Below are 5,649 nucleotides of genomic sequence, written 5' to 3' on the forward strand. Positions count from 1 at the left end.
AAAATAAATCAACCCCTTTGATAAGCCTAACATCTGCTCACCCCCCACTACGCTTCCATAAGCTAGCCCACCCAGCTAGCTTGGTGGCCCTCACCCCTGGTGCCAATCTCCCACCTATTCTCCTCCCCCCCACGCTCATGCATACATATTCAAATGAAAAACAATCCCAACACAACTGTCCGACAGAGACAAAAAAAAACAGGCTGAACACAAAAATAAAATCAAGTAAAAGATCCAGCATCTGAACAAACACACCTCCATACCCCAACAGTACAAATGCAGACTTTACCTCACTCAGCTCTGCAGCTGGTCCCCAGATCCATGCAGCAGGCATAACAAATAATGTCCGAAAAAGCAAGAAACAAGAAACCTTCTTTTGAAAAACATAAACACTACAGCAAAATTCAAAGTTCAAAGTTCTCAGTCCGACACCAGTCCTCTTCGCGAAGTTCAGCACTTCCTACTCGAAATAGAAATGTTGCTCCTCGTGTGTGACCCAGAGGCGGGCCAGATCCAACAGCCCGAACTTCACCTTTTCCTTGAAAAGGGTTGACCTGATCTGGTTAAACCCCGCTCTTCTCCTGGCCACCTCCTCACTCAGGTCTTGATAGATCCGCAGGACACCATTGTCTCACCACCATTGCCCTCGGGGGGGAGGGGGGGGGGTCTCCCATTCGCGACTTCCTCGCAAGCGCTCTGTGAGCCCTGTCCACCTCCAAGGGTCGGGGGAATGCCCAATCCCCCAGCAGCTTCTTGAACATGGCCACTATGTGTGCCCCAGCGTCCGCTCCTTTGGAACCCTCCGGGAGACCAACGATCTTCAAGCTCTGCTGACGGGACCTGTTCTGTAGGCCCTCCACCTTCTCCAGAATCCTTTTCTGCTGGTCTCTTTGCATCCCCACCTCCAACTCCACCGCTGTTTGATGTTTCTCCTGGTCAGGCAGCGCCTTCTCTACTTTCTGCTCGCCCGATCTTGGGCATCCAATCTAATTTCCAGCTGCGAAATTGCTTCTTTAATCAGGTCCAAGCAGTCCCGCTTCTGCTTGACAAAGCCCTCTTGGATAACTTGCATCAACTGCTCTGTTGACCGCTCGGTCGACAAGCCAGAGGTCCGGTCCGCCTCCATGCTTCCTCCCCGTGCTTCTTCAGCCCAAGCCTTCTCTTCTGTTTCTGCCTTCTGTTTCTGCCTTTACGAGCACTTCTAGTCCTCCTCTCCATGCACCCGATGTGGGAATTCAGTTCACAATGACGTCTGTCATCAATTTCTCAAATCAAGTCCGGTAAAAAAATCTGGGGGAAAGATCCAAAAGTCTGACCCGAGCGGGAGCCACCAAATGTGCGACTTACTCCTGCATAGCCGCCACCGGAAGTCAGAAAATGTTTTAATAATAAACTGGTCAAAGTGTCTGATAATTTCCAGACAACATGAGTTCTTGGAGTTGCAAGACACCACTATTCAGCGGCACCTTGCCATTTTTTTTGTCCTTGGGGGGTTTCTCCCCGCTGAGGATATACTCAGAGGGATTTCCTGCTGGTGAGCTAATCTCTCCAACAGGTAAGGCTGTTTGCAGGTTGGGGCACCATTCTAATGGGCAGCCCTAATCTTTCCCCCAACTACTTCAGGCCCCGCCCCCACCCCGGGCTTTATCAACTCCCCCTCCCATACCCCTCCAACCAGGTTGAGGCCCCTGGGAACCCACCTCACTCCCCCCCCTCTAATTGGCAAGCCCCCCACACCCCCCCCCCCCCCCCCCCCACAGGCCTGACACCTGGCAGTGCCAGCCTAGCACCCTGGAAATGCTGCCTGGGCACCCTGATAGTGCCAGGGGGAGTGCCAGCGTACCACACTCAGTCAAATGCTGCCTTGATGTCAAGGGCAGTCATTCCCGCCTCACCTCTTAGGTTAGCTCTTTCACCCAAGTTTGGACCAAGACTGTAAAGGGGAAAGGAGCTAAATGGCCCTGGCGGAATCGCAAACTGAGCGTCAGTGAGCAGATTATTGGTGTGCAAGTGCCAGGTGTAGTGACCTCAGTATGTGCATGTACATAAAGGGTTAATGTGTAATGAGTAGCACCACATGATCACGAGAGGGCCGGACCAAACGGGGTATAAAAAGCAACCACATTGTGTCTCTCTCTTTCTCTTCAGTGCATTGTGACCAGGACAGTATCAGATTAGTTCAGATGACTAGTGGAGTTACGTATAGTTACCATAGTTAGATCTTGTTAACCTTATCACTAGTATCAAAGTTAAAGTAAATAACTCATGCAATTATTGTTACAGTTACTCAATAAACCTTTTGTTGCTACTGGATGAGTTTTTTTCATCGAGATTCAGAAGACCTCATCAGTAACCAAGGATTGAGTAGCACATGTTACTGACCACACAGGTAACAAAACACCGGGTTGAATTTATTCTGTTTTTTGTGGACAGGATACACCTGGCCAATTTTTCACATTGCTGTGAAAATGTCAGTGTTGTAGCTCTACTAGAACAGCTCCACTAGGGGCATGACTAATTCTTTATGTGTGCAATCACTTTGATTTCTTCCGGCCCCCGTACAATTTTGATTCTTTTGAGCTTCAACTGCCAATGTCTTAAATTCAAGTCATATTCAAGAAACAGCAATACCAACAGTTCATTCTCTCATTACTGTGGTAAAATACCTTAGATTTTGTCATGTTATGTACTCTGGGATAACACAGGATGCAACTGGATGCTGCTTTAACCAAAAGATGCTCCAGACCTTGAAGTTAGTTCAATCTGATTTATTGAACCAGTAGCTCAGTTGGCACAGTTCTCTATGAGTTCGATTCTCTGCTAACCTAGGTGTGGTTACTTTGTCTGACTGAACCAGACTAGCTCTTAGCCACGTGCTGGAGGTGTGATACTGTACATACAACCTGACTCACTCTGTAGATGTTCGTCAGTGGAAAGAGGTGGAGTGTGAGTCCCTCGTGCCTTTTATAGTGAGATACCACCCCTGAGTGTCCTGCCTGCTCATTGGTCATGTCCTGTTCTCTGTGTTCATTAGCTGCCTGTCTGTGCCTGTCTGTATATCATTATCTGCATGTCTGCATATCATGACAGCTCCCCTTTTTTTACATGGGAACATACTTACATATGGTGGCATATATTAACATATTTACAAGCGGTGGCATATGTGAACGTATTTACATGTGAAGACAGCTGTCTAATGTGAGAAAACAGAACATAGAAAACAAAACAAATGTTCATAAATCCAATCTCTGGGGCTTGCGTCTGATCGTAGTCGGCCGCCGGAGAAGTGGTGGTGGGGATGATGGCGCCTTGACAGGCTGGATGGAAGCCTGACTGGTGGCCCCGTAGTTCGAGGTATCAGGAGGTGGCAAAACAACGGATGGAAACGGAGAAGAAAGTGGTTGCGGGCAGGCAACTTTGCGCAGTGCCCGTCTGTTTCGATGCACAACAGAACCATCAGCCATACGTACAACATACGAGCTGTCGAACAACGACAGCTGGAGCAGACCAGCCACCGTCGGGTATCCTGATCCTGACGGTGTCTGCCGGGGATTACACAGGCAAATCGGTAGCATGAGCATCATAGCCTTGCTTTTGCTGGTTTCGGAGCTGCTGCACCTTCTGCAGCACCGTGACAGCCAGTATACAGCCTGCCTGGCTCTGCGTCTGCACTTCTCGACGCCCAGGTGTCCCTCATGGATTTGGCGGAGCACCAAGCTCTGGAGACTGAGTGGAATGATAATCCAGTCCAGCTTGAGGAGGATACCATCAATCACCATCAGGTCGTCCTTTACATTGTAAAATTGAGGGCACTGCCCTTTTTGCCAGCCATTGATGAGGTGGTGCATGACATGCTGCAAGAGCGGGTCTTTGGCTGTTTCCTCGCGGATAAGAACCACCTTCTCATCAGACGCCGGGAGGGTGCTAGCACACAGCTGCACCTGTGATTCAATCTGCCGGATGATTTCCAGCAGTTCTCTAGGCAATGTTATCAGCAATGTTATGGAGCGATGATGAGCTCCTTGGTAGGCTGTACACAAAGTCAAAGTTGTACCTTATGAGTTTGAGGAGGATGCACTGCACCCAAGGTATCATGTTGTTCAAGTCCCTGAGGATAATGTGGACCAGAGGCCTATGATCCGTCTTGACAGTGAATATCGGCAGGCCGTAGACATAGTCCTGAAACTTGAGAATGCCAGTGAGAAGACCCAGGCATTCCTTCTCTATTTGCGTATACCTTCTTTCGGTGGGTGTCATTGCCCTCGATGCGTAGGCTACTGGTGCCCAGGATGAAGTGTCATCGCATTGAAGCAGCACCGCACCGATGCCATCCTGGCTCGCATCTGTTGAGATCTTCATTTCCCTGTCTGGGTCAAAAAATGCTAAGATGGGTGCAATGGTGAGGTTGGCTTTCAGCTCCAACCGCCCTGTCTGATGTGCTGCCTTCCACTCGAAGGCAGTGGACTTTTTTACCAGGTTTCGTAGGGCCGTGGTGTGTGAGGCCAGGTTTGGGATGAACTTGCCCAGGAAGCGCAGCACCGCCTTCTTGTCTTCGGGGACCGGGCGTACGACCTGCTGAGAGATCTGGTTAGCTAGGAACTTGAGTGTCGACATGTCAAAGCAACATTTGGACCTGTTCAGCTTCAGGCCATTGGCATGGACACGGCGGAATACATGCTCTTCAGGGGTCATGGACCATATGATGATGCCATCCACGTACACACCAACCCCTTCAATGCCCTCCATCATCTGCTCCATGATGCGATGGAAGATCTCTGATGCCGAGACAATGCCAAACGGCATGCGATTATAGCAGTATCTGCCGAAATGGTGTGTTGAAGGTGCAGAGCCTTCTGCTGGACTCATCCAGCTGGATTTGCAAAAATCCATGTGACGCATCTAACTTGGTGAAAATATGTGCGTGTGCCATCTCACTGGTGAGTTCCTCCCGCTTCGGGATGGGGTAGTGTTCACGCATTATATTCTTATTGAGATCCTTGGGATCAATGCGGATGCGCAGGTCTCCCGAAGGCTTTCTAACACATACCATCAAGTTGACTCAGTCAGTCGGTTCGGTTACCTTGGAAATTATGCCCTGTTGCTGAAGATCCTTGACCTGTGCCTTCAGGCGCTCCCTCAGCAGAGGCGGGACCTGGCGCGGTGCGTGGACCACTGGCTTGGCATCAGGTCATAGTAGAATCTTGTATCAATATGTTAGCGTGCCCATCCCGTCAAACACATCCCGATACTGAGCTAGGATGTTGTCAATGCCGGCCTGAAGATCCACATTGGAGGATGTCGTTGTGTAAACCCACTGCACGAGATTCAGCTGCTTGCAGGCCTGTGCACCAAGTAGGGATGCCCTGTCCGGCTTTACAATTTCGAAAAGTGCATGGGTGCTCCGGTTGGAGGCGAGTAGATGGCAAGATCCCAGTGCCGTGATGGCATTTCCGTTATAGTCCAGAAGCCTGCAGGCTGCTGGAAGGACCTTGGGGGGCTTCTTGATGCATTTGACATCTGCCTGCGAGAGGAGGTTGGTAGAAGCACCTGTGTCCAGCTTAAACTGGATGGAGCAGTGGTTGACCTGCATCACCGCACACCATCCGTCCGCAGAATCCACAGCGAGGATGGATTGAATTTGTGATGAGT

The sequence above is a fragment of the Scyliorhinus canicula genome, chromosome 13 (genome assembly GCF_902713615.1).
Source record: "Scyliorhinus canicula chromosome 13, sScyCan1.1, whole genome shotgun sequence".
NCBI lineage: Eukaryota > Metazoa > Chordata > Chondrichthyes > Carcharhiniformes > Scyliorhinidae > Scyliorhinus > Scyliorhinus canicula.